Raw genomic sequence first — 21,713 nt, forward strand, 5'->3', positions numbered from 1 at the left:
TGTCTGGGGTGTGTTTTTCCATTGTGGGGACTCCTTTAAAAGTTGATGCTTAAAAAATCACAGCAGTTGAGCTAAAAGCTTTGTTAGAGTTGATATGAGATTCTTGTTCACAAAGCCATGGCTTTTCTGATAAATACATCATTTATGCTACTTCTATTGTATTTAATTTGTGTCTGCGCGAAGAATCAAAGAAATAACTTAAAACCTGCTGAAGCAATGTTCTTATCAATAATAATGGCAACCCTGTCCCTGTCGCAACATTGTAATTCATGTCCACACAGTAAAATATACAAATCCGTAGAAAGCAGAACTTCATGACACAGGTCTTATCTTGAAACTTAGATTTTGCTGTACCCACCCTGTTAGTTACATCCTTTGATATGTGCTTGTCGCTCTTTTGAGGCACTACAAGTGAGCCCTCCCAGACTCTGCAATGCCTTACAGCCTTTGCCATCCCTTACTGCTAGGTGACCTCTAACTAGGCCTGGGCAAAATTTAAATTATGCAGGTGTAATTTAAGTACTTTTATGTTATGCTTGTTAGATGCAATCCTGAAATTATACCATTTTGCATAATTATGTGTTATTCATGGTAAAACTTTACTGTGAATGCATGGTAATACAAAAATTCAAGCAGCTGTTTTTCACAGCGCTTTGCCTTTTTTGCACTATTTATTTTAGCTCAAAATGCCTCCTCACTTCAAAAATTGATGCAGAGACGAATATCCTTCAAAAAATGTAGCATGAAATAATAGACTTTCATTTTGTGTAATTGTGTGTAATTTTGCCGCAATTAAGTAAAAGCAAATTATGCAAAGGTTGCACAACCCTACTCCTAACCAGTGCTGCTTTGACAGATGGCTGTGTGCATGTGCCATTCAACATCACCACCCCCGTCTAAATAAACAACTCTGTGGCCACTATTATTAAAATAATCATGAGCACAATTATTGTGACCCTTATCTCCATTACCACCGCCTCCTTTACAACATTGCAACCTTTACCACCACCATCATCATTACAACTTTCACAATTACCTCCATCATTAAAGCCACCATCTTTATCACAACTCAACACTTACATTATCATTCCCACCACCACTTTCATTACCACCACCACCACTTATCTTACCATCACTTTTAGCAATAGCAGTATTACCACTATAGATTTTAGCACATAAAAAACAGTTTGGGCCCATTTGACAGTTCTTTTATACAGTTTATGATGGATATTATAGGTGTTTTTAGCTGGTTTAGAGTTAGAGTTTCTCCAGGTGCACGTGTTACATTCACATAGCTCACTGTGTTGTATTTACACAGACCTTTTACTTTTTCTATTTGTTTATTTTCAAATATAGTTCTTAGTTCACCGTCTCCTTGCATGTTCTGGACCCTTGGACAGTGAAGCAGTTTTACATTAAACTCACTAACTATCAGTCCTGTGTGCTGTGCTGCAATAAATAAAGTACTTATAGATACGTAATTGTTCATGGAATTGGATTTAACAACGGTGACGAAATTTGAAGACAGATCTGCTACAACCTTTCGTGCAGCACAGGAGTGATTTTGTCTTCATTGAGCCTATGGCATTTTATTCAAACTACATTTTATTGGATACTGGTAGTTTCATCAACCTCACCATATTCTGGAGAAGATATTTGCGCCGGTAAGATATATTTTAACTTTTGTGGAGGATATCGTTATTTTTGCAAAGGAATACCAATAGTTGTCGCATGGTACCACACTGCAAGAACAAGCACATTTTAGCCGTGTCTCCAGGCAATAGGATAAAGGAGTGCCATGTGAGTAGATGAGTGTGCACCAGCAAGAAAGAAGTACCAGCATTGGTGGTGGATGACATCACCAAGTAGTGTGAAGAGGTCATTTTTTCTTGAGCACCAGCTGTATTTGCATACCTTGTCTAAATAACATCACTTTGCACATAGAAGTGCATTCCAGGTTGCTGTGGTAACCTCACTGCTTGTTCAGTGGATCACTCACATCACAGTCAGCGTTAGGAAGGACAGCGTTGTTACCATAGCGACCACCTCTGTAGGCCATCATGAATATTTAGCTTTCCTGTTAACACGATAACTAAAAATGAGCTTGTCTTTACTGCGACAAGTAAATGATTAAAGTTTCTAAAGCTTTGAGGCCTTACTTTGAGGACTTACTCTTCCAGACATATTTGCCCTTATTTTCAGTAAATTATCTTAATCTAAACATTGCAGAACCTCTATAAGACTGTGAAATGTTCTTCATTACATGAAACATAATATACAATTTATTTACAAATAAAATGCAGTGGTGGATGACATCACCAAGCAGTGTGAATTTATTTACAAATAAAATGCAGTTTGCCCCTCCCCCAGCTACCAAATTTCTTCAGGCCAAGCGTGGACCTCCTATACAATGGGTAAGGTGAAAGGAAGAATTCATGACATATCTCAAAGCCATAGATGGCGAAGGAATGTTGGCAGAAATGAAGAAAAACATTTTTCTGCATTATTTGGGGTCAAAAGGACATGTAGTCTACACAACACTGCCACAGACAGTGGGTCAAGGTGACATGAATGTTTTTGAGGAAGCCATTGTAAGAATAGAGAATCACTTTAAGCCCACCGCTAGATTTGCATTGAACAGATTTAAATTCTACACTAGAGCACAGGAAGATGATGAGACTTTTGATTAATTTCTTCTGAGTTTTGGAGCTCTATCACTGTACTGCAACTTTGGAACCCTCGAGGATGAATTGATAAGAGACCAAATTATTGTACATGTTCAGAGTAAAAAAGTGCAAGAACAGTTGTGGGTAATGGGTAATCCAAACAAATTTGCAGGATGTAATAAGCACTGCAAAAACTAATGAATAATCATAAAAGTGTGTGAAAACTGTGAATGAAGAAAACAAAGTTGCTTCTGAGGATGAATGTAGTGCAAATGCTGTGAGTGTGAGTTTTGGTGGACATAATACATTCAAAAAAATAGATAGAAGTATTCATTGTTTTAGATGTGGTAATACCAATCACTTGGCATCTTCACCTCTATGTCCTGCATTAGGCAAGGGGTGCAAGAAATTTGGGCATTTAGGACACTTTGCACGAGTGTGCACGGATTTAAAGAAAAACAGTGATAGCACTGCAACTAAAGGCAAAGTGAGAAAGTGTGATAAGAATTCAATTCACAATGGAGATGGTGAAGACAACAAGGGCATAGTATTGTTTGTTAATAATTTGGAAGGAAGTGGGAAGGACCAGACATTTATGAGACCACCTAAATGTATAGGTAATATTTTGAAAGTGGAATTGAAATTAATGGCAGATTCAGGATGACCATAGACAATTGATACCAAGGATTATTTTATGCAAAAGTTCCAAACAACGTTAGGTTTAGGCACTCTCAAAGATTCTGATATAATTGCTGAAAGTTTTGATGGGCCCCGATTAGACATTATAGGGTATTAAGAAACTGAAATTGAGTTTAAAGGATGTTTGGCCCATATTCAATTATATGAGGCAGCTAAAGGTGTCAATGATTTTCGGTGGAAAGACCAGTAAAAGTTAGGCATAATTCTCAAACCTTGGAATAAGGAGCCTGTACTAATTGTGTCTGATGGCAATAACAAAAAGTGAGTGGTTATTCAATTTCCTAAAGTGTTTACTTGAGAATAGGGAAAGTTGAAAGATTTCACTCATAAAATCAAAGAAAAAGAAAATGCTGCACCTTTTAAACAGAAACTCAGAGTAGTGCCTATTAATGTAAGAGAAGGACTAAGGAATATGTTGCAAGGTATGGTGAGTGAAGGAATAATTTAGGAAGTGGTGTCATCAGAATGGGTATTGCCCATTTTCTTGGCATGTAAACATGACAAATCTTGAGGTTATGTGTAGACTTGAGAGCCCTTAATGCCAATCTGGCAGTGGACTGTCACCCACTACCTAGTATTTATGAAGTCATGTGCATGCTGGAAGGAGATAAGGTGTTTTACCTTGTCACCATGTCACCATTGAGTTAACAATTCACTGCTTTTCTGTTTGCTTCAGTTCAAAAGGATAGCCTTTGGCTTGTCCTCAGTAGCATCTGTATTTCAGAGGGCAATGTTTCATATGTTTAGGGACATGGATCAATTTGTTAAATGCTTTCAGGATGAAATTCTTATCTCTTCCTGTAATGAAAAAGGACATATGGAGCATGGTGTGAAGTTTGAAAGTGATCAGAGTGGCATGGTTGGACCCTCAAATAAGAGAAGTGCAAGTTATTATGTGACCCTGTGGAAAATTTGAAACACGCACTGTCTGGAAATGGAATAGTTTACAAATAAATCATTGGTGGATGCTGTTGTTAATATTTCTGCTCAAGATAAGAAATAGAAAGTTTTGTCATTTGTAGGACTGTGTGAATAGTACAGTAGGTTTATGAGAGATTTTGATACCAAAATGGAGCCACCACAAGAACTAACATGGAACAAAACAGAGTTCAAATGGACAGACAAACAAACAAAAAGCTTTTCAACACATCAAAGAAGAAAGTATGCAGACTCTCACACTCAAGCCGTTTTGTTTGAACAAAACATGTATTGCCACTGAAGATGCCAGTTTATATGGTATTGGAGGGGTATTATTCCATAAATGCGGGATGGATGAGTGGTGTGTTAAATTTGCATTAAGGACTTTTAGTGAAATTGAAAGGAGGTATGCTGAGATCAAAAATGAACTATTGGCGTGTATGTGGACCATCGAGCACTACCGTAACTATGAGTGGGGAAGTAGGTGTGTGCTTAGAACAGACCATAAACTGTTATCTGAAATTCTGTCACAGGGTGGTGGATGGAATGTCACATCATGCAATGGCTAGACTCATGTCTAGATTGCAAGAGTATAATTTCAGTGTTGTATGTTTGTCAGGCAAGTGCAATGTAATGGCAAATTGTTTGTCTAGGTTGCCGTGTCTTAGTGAAACTAGTGTGGGTGAGCATGATAAAGTTGAAATGGTTGCGAACATCAAATAATATGTGAATGGAGCAAGAATGGGAAAAAAAGCAGAAGAAGAGAAAAATGGGAAATATTGAAAGAATATATTCTGGAAGGGTGGCAAAAGGGTAAAAATCAGTCCTCAGAAATGAAACATTTCTATAAAATATTCAGAGGTTTGGAGGTGGAAGGTAATTTAATAATTCAAGGAAGGGAATGTGTTCCTACAGAGTTAATGCAAGCAGACATTTTGAAACCTGCACATGAAGGGCATCCATGAATGTTTTCCATGAAGAATTTAATCAGATCCAATTATTGGTGGTTTGGTGTGGATAAGATGGTGGACAGAGTGGTGAGAAAATGTAGAGAACTTATCAATAGCGATAAAATGCTTAAAGCATTTTCAGCTCCTTTGAAACCAGTGTCATGGTCAAAGTTGCCATGGAGGAAAGTAGCTTTGATATTCCTGGCCTATATAAGAATTAAGCACAAGAAGCTAGCTATGCTTTAATCATAATTGACTACCACTCTAAATGGCCTGAAGTTACTTTGTTCATCACGTATCCTCCCAATTGGTGACAGAATTCTTCAGGGAAGTACTTGCCTGTGAAGGATATCTGGAAGTAATTGTAATAGATAATGGATTTCAATTAAAGTCACATTAGATGGAGGAATTTCTTAAAGCGCTTAGCATCAGGTACATCAGCACCGACCAAGAAAAGGGTCAAGCCGAAAGACTAAATTGCATAAGTACAGATGGTATTGAATGGGCACGTAAGTCTGGAAGAGAATGGACAATGTTCTCAGAGAAAGATTATGGTTGTATCGTCTTACTCCTCATTCTGCCACAGAAGTAAGCCCTTTCCGGCTGTTAAAAGGAAGAGACCCGATATCAAATTTATGTCCATGTTGGAATAAAGAAAAAATACTTGAAGCTGATGTTCCCTGAGGGTAAAACAGAAGCAAGAGATAATGACAGTTAGCAATGATGACAATTGGAAAGTGAGAGAAGCAAATTTTAAAGTGGGAGATTGGGTAAGAATACACAAACCTGGTTTTAAAGTGTAAGGGAATTGGAAATTTGGTCAAACACTGAAAGTTGTCGAGGTGAATAAAGCAGTGTTGTAATTCAGGATGGTAAAGTGTGGAATGCTAGGAGAGGGGTGAAGTGCAGAAGTAATATGGCACAAACAGATGGTATACAGAACAAGAGAAAAAAAAGGAAACCAATGTGTTTGATTCCAAAACAGAACAGGTTAAAGAAGCTAACAGAACAACGAAAATTTAATCTGTAGCATCAAGAGTAAAAAAGGAAGGTAGGATCAGTTGGCCACCTAAAAATTCAATTACTATGCTCAATTGTGTACTTTATAATGTTTTCCACTAAGTGTTCACTTTTTTTATTTAAGGGAAGAGATGTGTTACATTTGCATAGCTTACTGTGTTGTATTTACATAGACCTTTTGTTATTTCTATTTGATTGTATTTAAAGGTAGTTCTTAGTTCACTGTCTCCTTGCATGTTCAAGAATTTTGGACAGTGAGGCAGGTTTACATTGGACTCACTAGCTAGCAGTCCTGTGTGCTGTGCTGCAATAAATAAAGAAGTTACATACACATAATTGCTCATGGAATTGGATTTTACAACATTCTTCGTGCTTGGTCTGCGGTTTATTGGATCTTACATCTTAGGAAATCTGAATTACCAGGCATTCCCAAAGTCGGATGACCTCATGGAGTTTTATCCAGGCATGCATTTATTTAAGACATTCAATACAATGAGCCAAACATTATTCTCCAGGTTATTATGGTAAACAATTATGATGAACAAGGCAATGCTCAGCACTTAGACACACTCAGTGGTCCTTAAGAGATTCATTCTCCTGCTGACAGATACAGATAGAGAAAACAATGTTGCACCGACCCAGTATTTCTGAAGAGACATTCACTATGATCCTGACTATGTGGTAGTAAGTAGAGCACAGAGGAAGGATGCTACTGATTGAAACCAGGCCACCTTTTGTGCCAGGTCATGAGACTTTAGAAACTTTAATAATTCCTCATGCCCCTTGCCACAGAAGTAATCAACATGCATCATAATATCACCCAACAGTACAATTCCCTAAAAAGAAAAATGGTCTGTCCAGAGAGCTAAGTTATGGCATTTGTGGTGTCCTTTCACAAAGCTGATAGATGAAAAAAGAATAAAATATAGTAGTACCCATAGTGCCAGTAATGGTAATGGTTAATAATGGCACACCAGGGAGTTTGGAAATAATTAATCCCTAATGAACCTAAGTTAGAGAATTAATATTTGCAAATTCTATATTGCCAAAGAGGTTATTAAAAATGTTCTAGATCAGCATTAGTGAGGTTGGGACAGAAGGCATTATGTAACCAAGTTTAGTTTAGCAACAGGAGTTGTCAATGCTTCGGAAGGTTACAAGTCAAAAATACTCCATTGTTGTTTGACTGGAGAGCAGCAGTTGATCAATAAACAGGAAAGAGACGTATCCCCATCACTAGGTGGCCTGTTGAAAGTGGAATTCAATTTGAATTTGCGACATTTCAGAGAAGTAGTGTAGAAAGCATATTTTTGGAAGAGTAGGCCCCTCAATCTTATCATGACCAATTAAGTAATAATAAGTTAACAACTCTTGTTAGGCAGGTTAGTTAAGGTATCCATAAAATCACAACACTACTGACCTGGTAAAGTGCTGAAGAGGCACCCCTGTCCTTGAGGTGAACAGGAGTTCAGAGTCCCGACAATGGTATGAAAATATCATGCATACGTGTATGTGCTGTTGGCACACTGCCATGGTGCTAGTTACAGACATCTTCTGCAAACCTTACTAAGAGCTCCATTTCAAGTAAAACAGTGGGCTTACGTATAGCTGTGATGGACTGGATCACTATCACAGCACAACCAAAAATATACACCACCATGTTTGCACTCACTGACAAGCACCATCCACAACAGACCTTTTCAACACACCTAATGTGCAAGAATGTACTAACTCGAGAAAGAAGAGGAATCTATAGGGCACAACAGTTAGGAACTAATGTAAGAAAGTAGATATGCTCTGCTACTGCTGTCCAGTAGATACATCAGGAAGGAATGTAAGCAAAGAGCAAGATCCAGTGTGATTGTTCCTCAAATTCGGGTGTGGCCAATAGCACTGGAGGACACTTTCAGAGTATTGTGATGACAGATTGTACTGATTTGTGTTTTGTTGAAGAGAAAGTTAATACACAGACAATGTGGTAAAGAAAAGCAATACACTAATTTATGTCTATTTTCAATAGTGGTAAAAATCTATCCAGGAATACTTACATACAAGTTGCAACTTTGGAAAACTCCTCAAAAATGCTAAGCTTTAGTAGGTGTCTGTTAGAACTGGCATCCTTGGCATGGTTTCCCCTGACATTTTGCCTTCAGTGTTTTGCTGACCTCAATTTTGCTGGCTTTAGGACATTGAGCACTTTACTACTGCTAACAACTGCTAAAGTGCATGTGCTCTCTGCTTAAGACAAGGTAGCATTGGCTTATTCACAATTGACATATTTAATGTACTTATAAGTCCCTAGAAAAGTGGATTACCAGAGCTTAACTAAATGCTACTGGTGGGCCTGCAGTACTGATTGTGCCTCCTAAGTCCCTACCCCTTAAAGCAGGTCTCAGGCTTGACCTGGCAAGTGAACCTTCTTGACAGGCCCAAACTTTTCTTTTGAATACATGTGTCACCCCTAAAGTAGACCCTTGACAGCCCAAGGGAAGAGTGCAATGTATTTAAAAACTAGGACATGAACTTTTAAGTTTTACGTGTCCTAGTAATGAAAAACTGTTACATTCATTTTTCACTCCTGCAAGGCCTATCTCTCCAATAGAATAGCATTGGGATTACTTTACTACATTTTATAAGTGTAAATCCCAATTATGAAGAGATGGGCCCCCACGCTTGATGACTCTGGAATAACAATTTAAAATCACAACTTAAGGTGAAGATGAATTTTAAATTGTAATTCTGAAAATGCCACTTTTAGAAAGTTGCCATTTGCTTACCTTGGCCAATTGCTGCCTTCTGCCTGCCTCTGAATACATGTCTGGTGTGTGTGGCAGGTGGGCTTTGTGCACTCCTCAAGACATTCACACACACAAAGGGAGCTTGGGTGTGACTGACGGGCTAGCTACAGCCTGATGGTCATCCTGGGCAGGATGGGAGGAAGGGCCTGACACTTTTACCTGAATAGGCTGTGTCCTGTTTCCACACAAAGGACTGCATACCTTTAATAAAGATTCTTGAGCCAGGGCAGGAAGGGCAGGGACTCTGTGCACTTCAGGGAGGGGCATCTCTTTGATGTCTCCCCAACTTCAAAGGCACAACTGGGTATAAGTAATGAACTGCAGACATCACCAACTTCTGGACCTGTGGATACTAGAAAAAAGGACTGCTGTGCTGCTGAAAGGACTGTTACTCTGCTGAACTCTGCTGGACTCCTACTCTGCTGTGCTGAACTGCTGTCTGCTGCCCCCCTTGCCTGGTAGTGAGAAGGACTGGACATGAATCATTCCTCACCTGAATCAAAGTGACTCCAAGGGCTTGCTGGCTTGCCTTCTGTTCGAAGTCTCTGGGATATCAAAGGCTTCCAACCCATCTACCTACAGCACCTGGACTCTGCCATCTGAGAGTCTTACCCTGCCAAGTGGTGGCAATCCAGTCCTGGGCCCTTGGAAATGGTTATAAAGTGCTGCAACTGCCAAAATCCACGCATCAATGCCATTGCACCACTCGGAACCAGTGCATTTCCATCAACACCAATGCATTGATGCTGCTACATGGGCCGAGGACACTGCATTGCTGATCATGTGGTGCATTGCTGCCATTCCCATCCCATCCCGACTTTGCATGGCTCAGAGCAGGCACTACGCCTACATCATCAGGGTCCACGCTGATGCACCGCCTCATTTGCTTCTTGCCCCTTGCCCACAACATCAGCTCCACCATGAATGAAGGTACTGTTTCAGAAGGCCAAGGCTGGTCCCTATATCTGACCCATACTCCATCGCAGGCAACCTGAACTTTTAAATTAGACTTTGTCTAGTGTGACCAGATTGGCCTGTTTGGTGCTTTATGCTTTTAAGCACTGCATTTCAGTTTATACTTACAAAAATCATAAGTCTGGTTACACTTGTTGGATTTTTGTAGTTTTGGTCTTGTTTTGTTCATTAACCTCTATTTTTCAAACCCAGTATGGTATCTTTTTGGGTGGTGTTTCAATGTTTTACTATGTAAAGTGTTGCACAAATACTTGACACATTGCCTCTTAGGAAAGAATGTCTGGTCTGTGCCAAGCTACCAGGAGGTGAGTACAGGTTAATTTAGGGTATGTTTGTGACTACCCGGTCTAGGATTGTGATTTCTGCTTGGACAGGGTGCATACCTCAGCCAACTAGAATAGCAATTTCTAACAACATCTCTTTTTCTTGTTTATGTGAAATATTCAGTATATTTGCATAGACAATGTCCCTGCAATATGATATTCTGAGTGAAGGTCTGAGACATTTTCCAGTCAGGTCGGAGATTGTCATGTTTTCATACATGAATATTTCAGCAAACCTCTCAATTCCCTCAAATCATGAACTTTGTCACATGTACTGCCACTTAAATTTTAAAGAAGTAACCTGGCCAAAGTGGAAAGAGTTACCACAGTCTTTCTTACTGTCTTCTTCCAGGTATGTTTCCTACAGCCTCATCGACCCTCAAATGGCAAAGACTTAAAGATCCTTAGGTATGAATCAACTTGACTCTAAACTAATTGTGTAATTTAGTACAGTTGACCATATGCTGGTCTTGGTAACAACGTTATAGAATGTATTCAGGGAATTTCTTCTTCCTAAAGATTCTTGTAAAAAAATATTTTTGCAAATGTTTTCGTCTTTCTCTTTAAGTCTTCCTCTTCGAATGCATTGCAGGCCCAAAGGTGTCCAGCACCAGAGATGGTTATGAGGAGGGCGCTATCCAAATGTCTGACTTACTTTCGTGCTAATTTAGCCACGATCGCTAAAGTACACACATTATGAGAAGGCTGTGAGAGCTAATTGGGTTATCATAGTTACCTGAAGTGTAGTGCACTCAGTGCTTTGTGAAGACTTCTTGCTTTTATCAGATAGGAATATCTGTCACAATCCCTACAATGTGTGTGTACATTTTTGCTTACATTACCGCTGTTCAAGTTGGCGGTAATGAGGCAGGAGAAATCTTCGAAACTTTGATTTTCGTTACTGTACTCTGAAATGAAACCATACTTACATTGTCAACTGCCCTACTATATATTAGTTGCACCTTTTTTTCATTAATCTGGCTGTCCTTTTAATTACCAAAACCTGTCAATCTTTCATGCTATCTAGAGACTTTTTAATCTAGCTGGTCCTTTCACTGGCAACTATAAAATGCTAAACGTGGTCATTAAAATAATAATGATTTTTTTCAGCTTTGTACATATTTAAAGCTATCATCTCTCCATACTTTAATTTAATAACAACCGAAGCACATTTAACATTATGTTGTGGTCAAGACAAAACTGATGTTAACAATAAATTGCAGATTTCCCCCAGTGAGAGGAAAATAGACCCGAGGCCAGTTTAGTAAATGGTTACATTGGTGCATAACACAGGGTCTATCTCTTTTTGTCCTATTTTGATACACACTCAAACTGTGCCTGTCTATGTTACAGAATGGTTTCTGCACCAAGGCACTACTGAGAAAATGTATCATAGAACCATGGACATAAAAATCAAAAACTTTCTTGCTAGAGGTCCCACTCCTTTTATGTGTATAACAGAAATGTTTGCAAATAAATCACAATATAAGAATAACCTTTCAAAACAGCAAACTGATTTCATTTTGTTTTCGCCACTTGTGTAATGAAAATGAAATTAATGTGTTTGCATCACACTTAGCCCCATTCTTTCTCACTTAAGTAAAATAGTACACCATTTTCTCATGTTCTTATTTACGCAGAAAGCACACTTTGTGTGAAATTCGTTTGTTCCGTGAATTACCAAGTTCCAAAAAACAGTTTGCTCTATTCCTTGTTAGAGAAGTAGATTAAATTGTGCAAATCGGCCCCCCTCTTTTTTATGTTTTTGTGCCAAAGCAAAATGTGTGGAGTATGACCTCCTACGTGTAACATCGCAGTGTCCATACAGCTGAAACGCCTTTCTAAATAGGTGCTATGTTGTGACACATTATGAGAGAGAGCAAACCATGTAGGACTCAAACCTCTGACATCCAACCCTGCAAACCTCATTGTTGTCTGTTCAGCTTTCATTTTATACATTGCAGCATAATGTGGATGATGTCACAAGGAGATTACCTCTAATCCAACAGACAAAACAATGTGATGATTCGGCAATGAACACACTTCCCCACAAAGAAGAAACACAGTCAGCTTAAAAAGTACTCTTTGTGGTTGCGAATGGCATCAGCGGTTTGCCGGTGCATTGTTGTGCATTAAAAGAATCACTGAGCAAGCAACAAGCTATAGCAACTGAATATAAATACATAATATTCGGATCAAATCGATAAAGTGATAAGATTAGAACGGTAACAAACTCTGAAATCCTAACAAGGAACCGTAAAAGGTTGAAGAGTTTAAAGAGTATGCACTGGTGTTGAGAAAACTGTAGTTTGTGATTTTGAACCGTCCAAAATCAAAGAAACTACTACATGCTCCCAGTAAAGGAATGACTGTGTTTTTCAACAAGGATCAATAAAAAAAATAGCAACACCATGCGAGCAGTTCCTTAATGTTCTCCAGTTTTCCAATTTTTGATCATCCATGCATATTATTTATTACTTTGTTTCCGTTCCCATAAAATGTTACCTTTGGAGTTATTTCAATGCACAGGCCCAGAGTTCCTATTCTTTGAGGCATAGCACTGCCTTGCACCACCGAGAGAGGACAATTGTGTCACATTTACTAAGACCTGCTGCATTTTATTCTGTCCTCACTGCTGACGCCGTTTTGGTAGTAATGCACCAGAGCACGCAGCCTGCACTGGCTGTGTACTTTCTCTGTACTTGAAGGGGCCGCTTACAACACAAAAACAATGCTCTAAGGTTGTTCCCATGTAGTTTGTGTTCTGTACAATGCAACATGCATGCAAATTTAGAAAAACAAGGAGAAATTATAACATTTCTCCTCGTTACATCTGCCTCCAGGAGGAGTAAGATTTTGGCACAAATCCCTGTCTAAAAATGTTTGTAGAGTGGAATTTGCATCAAACAACATGGGTAGTTTAACAAGAATGCCCATGCACCACCCATGATGTAAGGTAACTAAAAGTAGAGCATTGCACAGCACACATCCTGATTTGCATTGAACAGTCAATTCCATTCTAACACTTTGTGTCAGATTTACATCCCAAAAGCGAGGCAAACCCAATGTAAAGCGCTAGTCAATCTGAGCCCTAAGGCATCACATAAATTATCTAGAACCAGCTGTAAGTTTAGATGAGCACATTTTGAAAAATGTCTATAAAGATGTACTTAAAGGTGCAATATGTGCTACTTTCTTAAGAATGGCAAGCCAGCACAAGCCAAATGCAGAGTTTGTAGCACTTCGTCAGCCATGACAAGCGAAAGATACCTGGATACAAAGCCTGCAGTTGTGACTGATTCATTAGAAGCAAAAACGACTTATACAAAACTCATGTAGCAGTGATTGGACTATGGTAAGTCTAGCTGACTACTGCCAGCATCATCATTATTGTTTTCAGTAATATTCCACACACAAGAAATACAAGAGTAAAATTACACAAAGAAAAACTTTGAAAGTAGGTTACATAAAAAGGGCGATAAGGGTGAAAAAAAGAGTAAAAAGTGGCACAGGATCTCAGTTTCAGCCTTGCAGGGTAGCATTTTCTTTTGGGCACATTACTCTAAAAGTCTGAGCAAAGCACCTGTTACAGCAGTTGTATTGCTGTAAACAAATTGTAAATTGACCTAGACGGGAACTCTATTATAATCTTACCAAGAAGGCTGCACATCTCATCCTGGCTTGTGACAATTATCCAAATCATATTGTCACTGAATTGTCAAGTTGGATGCAAAGCGCGAGTGCCTTAGTGCAAGATGAAACAAAGGAATGCTTGGAAGGGGAAAAGGACATTTTTTTCTCATTGTGAAAAATAGTGAAGAGAAGTAATTTTATTAGCCCACCCCCAACCACTGTTATAGCCTTGGCTCCGAGTCTGAAATTGTTCTTCTCGTCATAATCCATGTAGCCAACAAACAATGTGATGCAGTCCTATAAATTAAGGGGATACCAGTTCTATAGCAAAGTGCAAGTGCAGTGGTACAAGTTGATAATATGAACAACTTAAACAATGATAACAAAAACTACTTGAGTAAAAAATATGTAGCAGTGATTGAACTAAGATAATTGAAAACAAATTGTAAAATACCTATCACAGCTTGAACAATGTCAAACTAAATCTACCTAAATGCACAGTTCTTACTACTGTCTTAAAAACTGTCCGTCAAAACAACCTAAGTGTATAGCTATAGCTTGTGGCACTGTTTGACCAACAGTAGGCAAAATGATTTAAATATAAAGCTTATTGCTCTGATTGAACCATGATAAGCAAAGATGGTCTAAATGCAAATGCAGGGGGGTGTGGCTAAGATGGCTGCCGCGTAGGAGCCTTTCCTCGGAGCTCCGCCGCGGATCGCATTGTACGCCGGCCCGATGACGTTTCTGCTCATCCCCAGTGGGCTTGTGGTTTACCCCAAGATCTGTGGGGGCCCCTGGATCGGCTGGTTAGGCTGGAAGCTGGAGCGACGGCCCCCAGGCTGTAGTTTGGTGCCGCGGTGCTGTGGTGCAGTGGGCGTGTGCGGTGCAGAGGCCTACGTGGGCGCGGGCAGAGCCCTGCGGGCAGGATGGGCCCGCACCGGAGCAGGCCGTGGAGGCCCGGGTGCTCTTCCGGGCCTATGAGGGATAGAGGAGGCGCCCCCAGAAGAGGAGCGGAGAGTTGCTGGTCGCCCCATCCACTTGGTTGCCAAGGAGTCAGAGGGGCCCGTGATGTCGTAGCAGTGGGCGAGCTGACTAGGCCTTTAGAGAGGAGGGCCCCAGGACACTGAAGGAGAACCTTGGAGGAGGTGAACTGCGGGGCCGCGCCTGAGATGCAGACTGGTGCTGAGCCCCTCGGGGATGAGAGACAGGAGCGCTCGCTTTGCCCTGGCCGGTGGGGGATCCTGCCCCCCCTTGGAGGTCTGGGGTGTCAGGACGGCCTGTCTGGTTGCGGGGGAGATGACTGGAAGTTGGGCACGCTACCCCTGTGCTGAGGAGCCACGCATCGGACTACAGGGTGCTACTGAGGGGCCAGATCTCGGTGGCTGCCGCTTTTGGACCTTCCGGGTGTTGGAAAATGGGTTATTGGTAAGGGCAGGTAGGTACCTACACCTAGCAACAAGCCACCAACCTCCACTTAGGTACAGTTAGGTCTCAGTAAATTAATCCCAGCTCAACCCTTGGTAGCTTGGCAACGAGCGTCAAGGCTTAACTTAGGAGACAGTGTGTAAAGCATTCAAATATCACAAAACAGTAATTAAATAAAACACAGGGAACAGTTTAAAAATCCAAAACCAATTTATAAAAATAGTTTATATTTTTATCTTTAAAATGACACAAAAACGAATAAAATCGGATAAAGGGAACCGGAGATATGAATTTTTAAAGAATTATTATTTTTCTAGCGCTTAGAAACAAAAAATGCCAATCGGGTCATCTGGTTGCACCACGACCGGGGCAAAGTCAAAGTTTCAGGCCGACCGCGATGGAGCCCTGCTCGGCTACAAGTCGCGGGAGGCCTCGGTTAAAAAGTTACCTTCTGACTTAGTCTTTATTTTGAAGATTTTCTTCAGCGGGACGAACCTGCCAGTCGAATCCGACCTCCTGGAGCCCTTGTCCGGATACGCAATGCTGGATTCCTCGGTGGAGATTTTTACCTTCGGAGTTAGTCGTTTTTTCGAGGTGAAAATCCTTCAACCGGGGTAAACCTGGATCTTGATCCGATGTCCGTGGAGCCCTTCTCGGATACGATGGCTGGGAGGTCCCGGTCAACTTTTTACCTTCGGACTTAGTCTCTTTTTTGGAGATTTTTCTTTACCGGGACGAACCACCAAATCAGGCCGGGTCGCGGTTGAGGCAAGCCGGCTAGAATTTCCGCTGCGGGTCGGTCCCTCTATGGAGCTTTTTTACAAAAATTCTCAAATCTTCTCCAAACTTCTGGGGCTTCACCCAGATGTTCTTTTAAGGTTCTTTTGGGGTCCACAGCTCACCCCAAGGGTCCAGAAGTTCTGAGATGGTCCTTGGGGGGTGCGGACTACAACTCCCAGAATGCACCTGGCGCAAACTCCTTTTTGGCCACTGGGCAGTGGTCAGCTGGTCGCTTCCTTCAGGAGTTGGTGCAGGGGACTCTGGTTAGCAATTTTTCACCTGTAGCAAACAGGGAGTCCCTCCTTGAACCAGTTGAAGCCAGGCAAAGTCCTTCTTGTGGTGAAGCCCAAGTGTGCAGCTGGTGCAGTCCTTCTGAGTGCAGGTTCCAGGTGCAGGCCAGGGGTCCAGCAGGGCAGTCATTCTTCTCCTTTAGTTCTTTTCTTCTTGAAATCTGGCGGGGATCTGAGGTGTGGGGGCAGGTCTGCCAGTTTTATCCTTGCTCCTGGGTGAAAAGCAGGGGGGTCCTGATTCTCCAATCAGGTACAGGGTCGTCCCCCTGTGATGACCACTTCCTGGAAAGTGTGGCAAAAATCCATCCCAGTGGGCAACATTCTCTAAAAGTCCAACATGGCTGAATCTGATTTTTGGAGGTTACATCTGGCTGAGCCCACCCACTGGTGTGGCTAAAAATCATAAACACATCCCTCTCCTGCCCTCTCCTAATCTAATCAAGGGGGCACCTAGTTGTCTGGGGTTGCAGGATGTGGGGGTGTTGCTGGTTGCTCCAAATGTCCTTCTCTGCCTTTGAAGACCAGTTTGGCAGCCCTCCCCCTTCCTGCCTCACCATCTGCTGAGGGGAGATTCTCTCCCCCAAGCACATTCCTTTGTGTGAAGCCAGGCCACTTCACACCTCATCAAGGCAGCTTGACTAAGCTGCTGCAGGCTGGCCAATCAGAGCACAGCAGCAAAAACAATGCAGGGCTGAAATTGGCAACTTTTTAGGTAAAGTCTAAAACTCTTTACCTGAACAAGTTATATTAAATCCAACAACTGGAAGTTGTGGGATTTATTACAACAATTAATTTGATACCAAATTCTTGGTACGCAACATTTAAGGAGACTTTAAAATTTATAATAAAGTCTCCCCATTCTAGCCTATGAAGGCCATTTACTTCAATGAGGGAAAAACGAATTTGGCTGTTTATACCTCACCAGGGTTTATAAATCTATTTTTATAAAGTCCCTGCTTATAGTTACATGGCACCCAGCCCTAGGGGCACATAGGGCACACCTTAGGGGTGACTTATATGTAAAAATAAGGTAGTTTAAGACTTTGGAACTACTTTTAATTCCAAAGTCGAATTTGCATATAACTTTAATTTAAAAGCAGCCAGCAAGGCAGGCCTACCTTTAAAATGACACTGGGCACCTCAGCAGTGCACCTAGGTGTGCACCACCTATGCTGTGGTCCCTAAACCTACATGCCCTACCATATACTAGGGACTTATAGGTAGGTTAACTTAGCCAAATATAATTAGCCTAATTTGCATATTGATTTTACACAGAGCACAGGCCCTGGGACTGGTTAGCAGTACCCAGGGCACCATCAGAGTCAGGAAAACACCAGCATAAAGTGGAAAATGGGGGCAAAAAGTTAGGGGGCCTCTGCAATCAGCCCTGTTTTCTCACACCGGGTCACTGAGGGTGCTGAGCGGTGGATTGGAGAATCCCCTGACCTTTGGGTGTTTGAGGGTCTGAGCGCTTCGGGTCCGCTTTGGACCCTTCAGGTCCTGCCGAAGCCATGCGACTGTGACGAGGTGGTGGTGCCGTAGGAGCTGTGGGTTGGCGGCACTGAGAGAACCACTTCTTACCTGCTGGAAACCGGTGATGGCGTCCCAGCGGCACAGCAAAAACGAGGGCTCTCTTAGGGACCTCTTCGCCAAAACTCCCTCCAAGAAGACACCACTGGGCGAGTCTCCTCTGGAGGAGGGTGGTGACACCTGAGAATAGGGAGAACGTGGGGAGGGGAGGCACCCCTCATCAGGTCCTTCATGGGGCAGCTATTCAGAGCCTTGCACGGGGACTTTGCTACCCTGAAGCTAGAAATAGTGGCGGAGGTCAAAGAACTGAAACGTGAAGTCGTCGATTTGGGACAGCGGGTGGACACGCTGGAGCAGACTCGAGACGCACGGGAGGAGGAATTGGACTACCATAGGAGGGAGCTTCTTATTTTGCTCGACAAGAACCAAGAACTGCAGTTCCAGCTTGAGGACTTGGGAAACAGGTCGAGGCATCCAACATTCAAATTAAGTGAGTTCCGTCACAGGCAGTGACAGGGAAACTGGAGGACTTTGTGTTGCGCCTCTTCCGCCATGTAGCCCCGGACCTTAAAGACCAGACCCTGGTGCTTGATAGAAGGCATAGGGTGGGCTGTCCGGCTCCCTCGCCGGGCCAGGCGCAGGACATACTGACTTGTCTGCACCACTACAAGCAACAGGAGATCATAATGACTGCGGCCCGGGACCAATCGGTCATTGACTTTGAGGACTTTCGTATTGGTCTATTTCAAGATTTGTCAATGCAGATGCTGCCGCGCCACAGAGCATTTAGGCCTGTGATGGACTTCCTGAGAGACAATGGTATGAAGTACAAATGGGGCCATCCCTTCCGTCTCCAACTTGTCTAGCAGAATGAAACCCATATTGTCGGCACGGTGGAGGAGGCACGAGCGCTGGAAGGTATGCCGCCCGTTTCAGGGATGGGCCTTCATCGCCAGGAGTCTGAGGGGTGCACCCGCGGGCCGGTGGGGGTCACCCGAAAACCCTCCATGGCAGAGAGCCAACAAGAGAGAGCGGCATTGCTTAGCTGTCTCCGCAGCCAGGACAGCATCTCAGAGGTGGACTCGGACCAGTGAGGCCCCCTGGGACTCTTCCCGCTGCCCCACGTGGATGAAGATTTGCGACTTGCTGGACAATCAACAATAGTCCTTGGTCTATCGCATGTGTAGAGAAATTGCATATGGCAGTGGTGCCGCGGGCCTCCAACCCCCCTTTCAAAGTGGCGATCGCCTTACAATGGCATGTGGATCGGACTCTCCCCCAGCTTGTTCAACGTTGGTTCCGAGGTGGGAAACATTGCTCCAGTTTGTTTCTATCTGTTTGTTTATTCCTTTCTTCTTTCCTATCTTTCTGTCCTGATTTTGGTAGGATGACACCTTCCTCTAATCGCTGTCCTGGGGACACATATCGGGGTTCTCTCGAGGTGGGTTGTGGGTTCCCACCGGACCATTAGCGATTGCCCTTACTTTTGCCATGACTACTATTCTTAGCCTCAATGTACGGGGCCTTAACGCAGCAGTAAAGCAACAGGCATTGCTGATCCAGCTTAGAGACGCACGGGCTGATCTGTGCCTTCTACAAGAAACTCACTTAGTGCGAGTGGACTGGAGAGGCTTGAGGTCACAGTGGTTCGACATACAATTTCACTCCTTAGGCTCTGGGAGGCGGGCGGGAGTGGCAATCTTGCTAGCCACCAGTTTCCCGGGAAGGGTTCTGGGGGTACAGGCTGAGATCCCTGGGTGACTTTTTTCCCTTCACATAGATCTTAGAGGTCATAGACTGACAGTAGTGAACATCTACGGCCCAAACGAGCAGCAGGACCGCTTCCTTAGAGATGCCCTGAGCAGGGTCATGGCTACCCCGGATGAGGACATTGTGGTGGCGGGCGACTTTAATATAGTACCGGACACCCTGCTGGACAGATCATCCCATAGATACGGCCAGTCGGGCCCCCTTTACTAAGGACCTTCGGGAGTGGTTGGAGGCAGCTGGACTTTCCGACATCTGGCGCAAACAACACCAGACGGAGAGGGCATACTCTTTCTTTTCCACGGCACACCAGACCTATGCACTCATTGATCTATTTCTTACCTCACCGCGCTTTACCAGCCAGGTGACTGGGACCGTGATGGGAGTGATGCCCAGTTCATGCTGTACCTCACCGTTCTTTTGCATGTTTCGGTTACTAAAAGCTGGCGCCTTAATGCGAGACTCCTAAACTGCGAAGACATTGTGACGGAAATTGAGGGAACAATATGATACTACCTGGAGACAAACGATGCCCCCGAGGTTGGCGTGGCCGTCCTTTGGGAAGCCTTAAAACAGTAGTTAGGGGGCAATTTATAGCGACCGCTGCAAGACTAAATAGGGCCTGGAGGACAAAACGCCAACAATTGGAAGATGACATACGGTCTCTGGAGGCCTCCCAAGGTCAATCGGGGTCGTTGATGATGCAGAGACAGATTACTACCCTGTGTAAACAACTGCGGGCCTTGGACAGCAACAGGGCAGAATATATTCTGTTGCAGACCAAACAAAGATATTATGCTGGGGGTGATCACGTGGGTCGTCTACTCCCTCACCGACTTCGGGTGCAGGTGGTGGGACGGCGGGTGGAGGAGTTCCAACTGCCCGATTGTAGGAGGCTGGACTGGCTTGTAGTGAGTACCAAGGGGTACTTGCACCTTGCACCAGGCCCAGTTATCCCTTATTAGTGTATAGGGTGTCTAGCAGCTTAGGCTGATAGATAATGGTAGCTTAGCAGAGCAGCTCAGGCTGAACTAGGAGACATGTGAAGCTACTACAGTACCACTTAGTGTCATATGCACAATATCATAAGAAAACACAATACACAGTTATACTAAAAATAAAGGTACTTTATTTTTATGACAATATGCCAAAGTATCTTAGAGTGTACCCTCAGTGAGAGGATAGGAAATATACACAAGATATATATACACAATAGCAAAAAAATATGCAGTATAGTCTTAGAAAACAGTGCAAACAATGTATAGTTACAATAGGATGCAATGGGGAAACATAGGGATAGGGGCAACACAAACCATATACTCCAAAAGTGGAATGCGAACCACGAATGGACCCCAAACCTATGTGACCTTGTAGAGGGTCGCTGGGACTATTAGAAAATAGTGAGAGTTAGAAAAATAACCCTCCCCAAGACCCTGAAAAGTGAGTGCAAAGTGCACTAAAGTTCCCCTAAGGACAAAGTAGTCGTGTTAGAGGAATAATGCAGGAAAGACAAAAACCAGCAATGCAACAACTGTGGATTTCCAATCTAGGGTACCTGTGGAACAAGGGGACCAAGTCCAAAAGTCACAAGCAAGTCGGAGATGGGCAGATGCCCAGGAAATGCCAGCTGCGGGTGCAAAGAAGCTTCGACTGGACAGAAGAAGCTGAGGTTTCTGCAGGAACGAAAAGGGCTAGAGACTTCCCCTTTGGTGGACGGATCCCTCTCGCCTTGGAAAGTTGTGCAGAAGTGTTTTCCCGCCGGAAGGACGCCAACAAGCCTTGCTACACGCAAATCGTGTGTTTGGCGTTTTTGGACGCTGCTGGGGCCCAGGAGGGACCAGGAGGTCGCAAATTGGACCTGAAGAGAGAGGGGACGTCGAGCAAGTCAAAGAGCCCTCACTGAAGCAGGTAGCCCCCGCAGAAGTGCCAGAAACAG

Source organism: Pleurodeles waltl, chromosome 4_1, assembly GCF_031143425.1.
Source record: "Pleurodeles waltl isolate 20211129_DDA chromosome 4_1, aPleWal1.hap1.20221129, whole genome shotgun sequence".
NCBI classification, from domain to species: Eukaryota; Metazoa; Chordata; class Amphibia; order Caudata; family Salamandridae; genus Pleurodeles; species Pleurodeles waltl.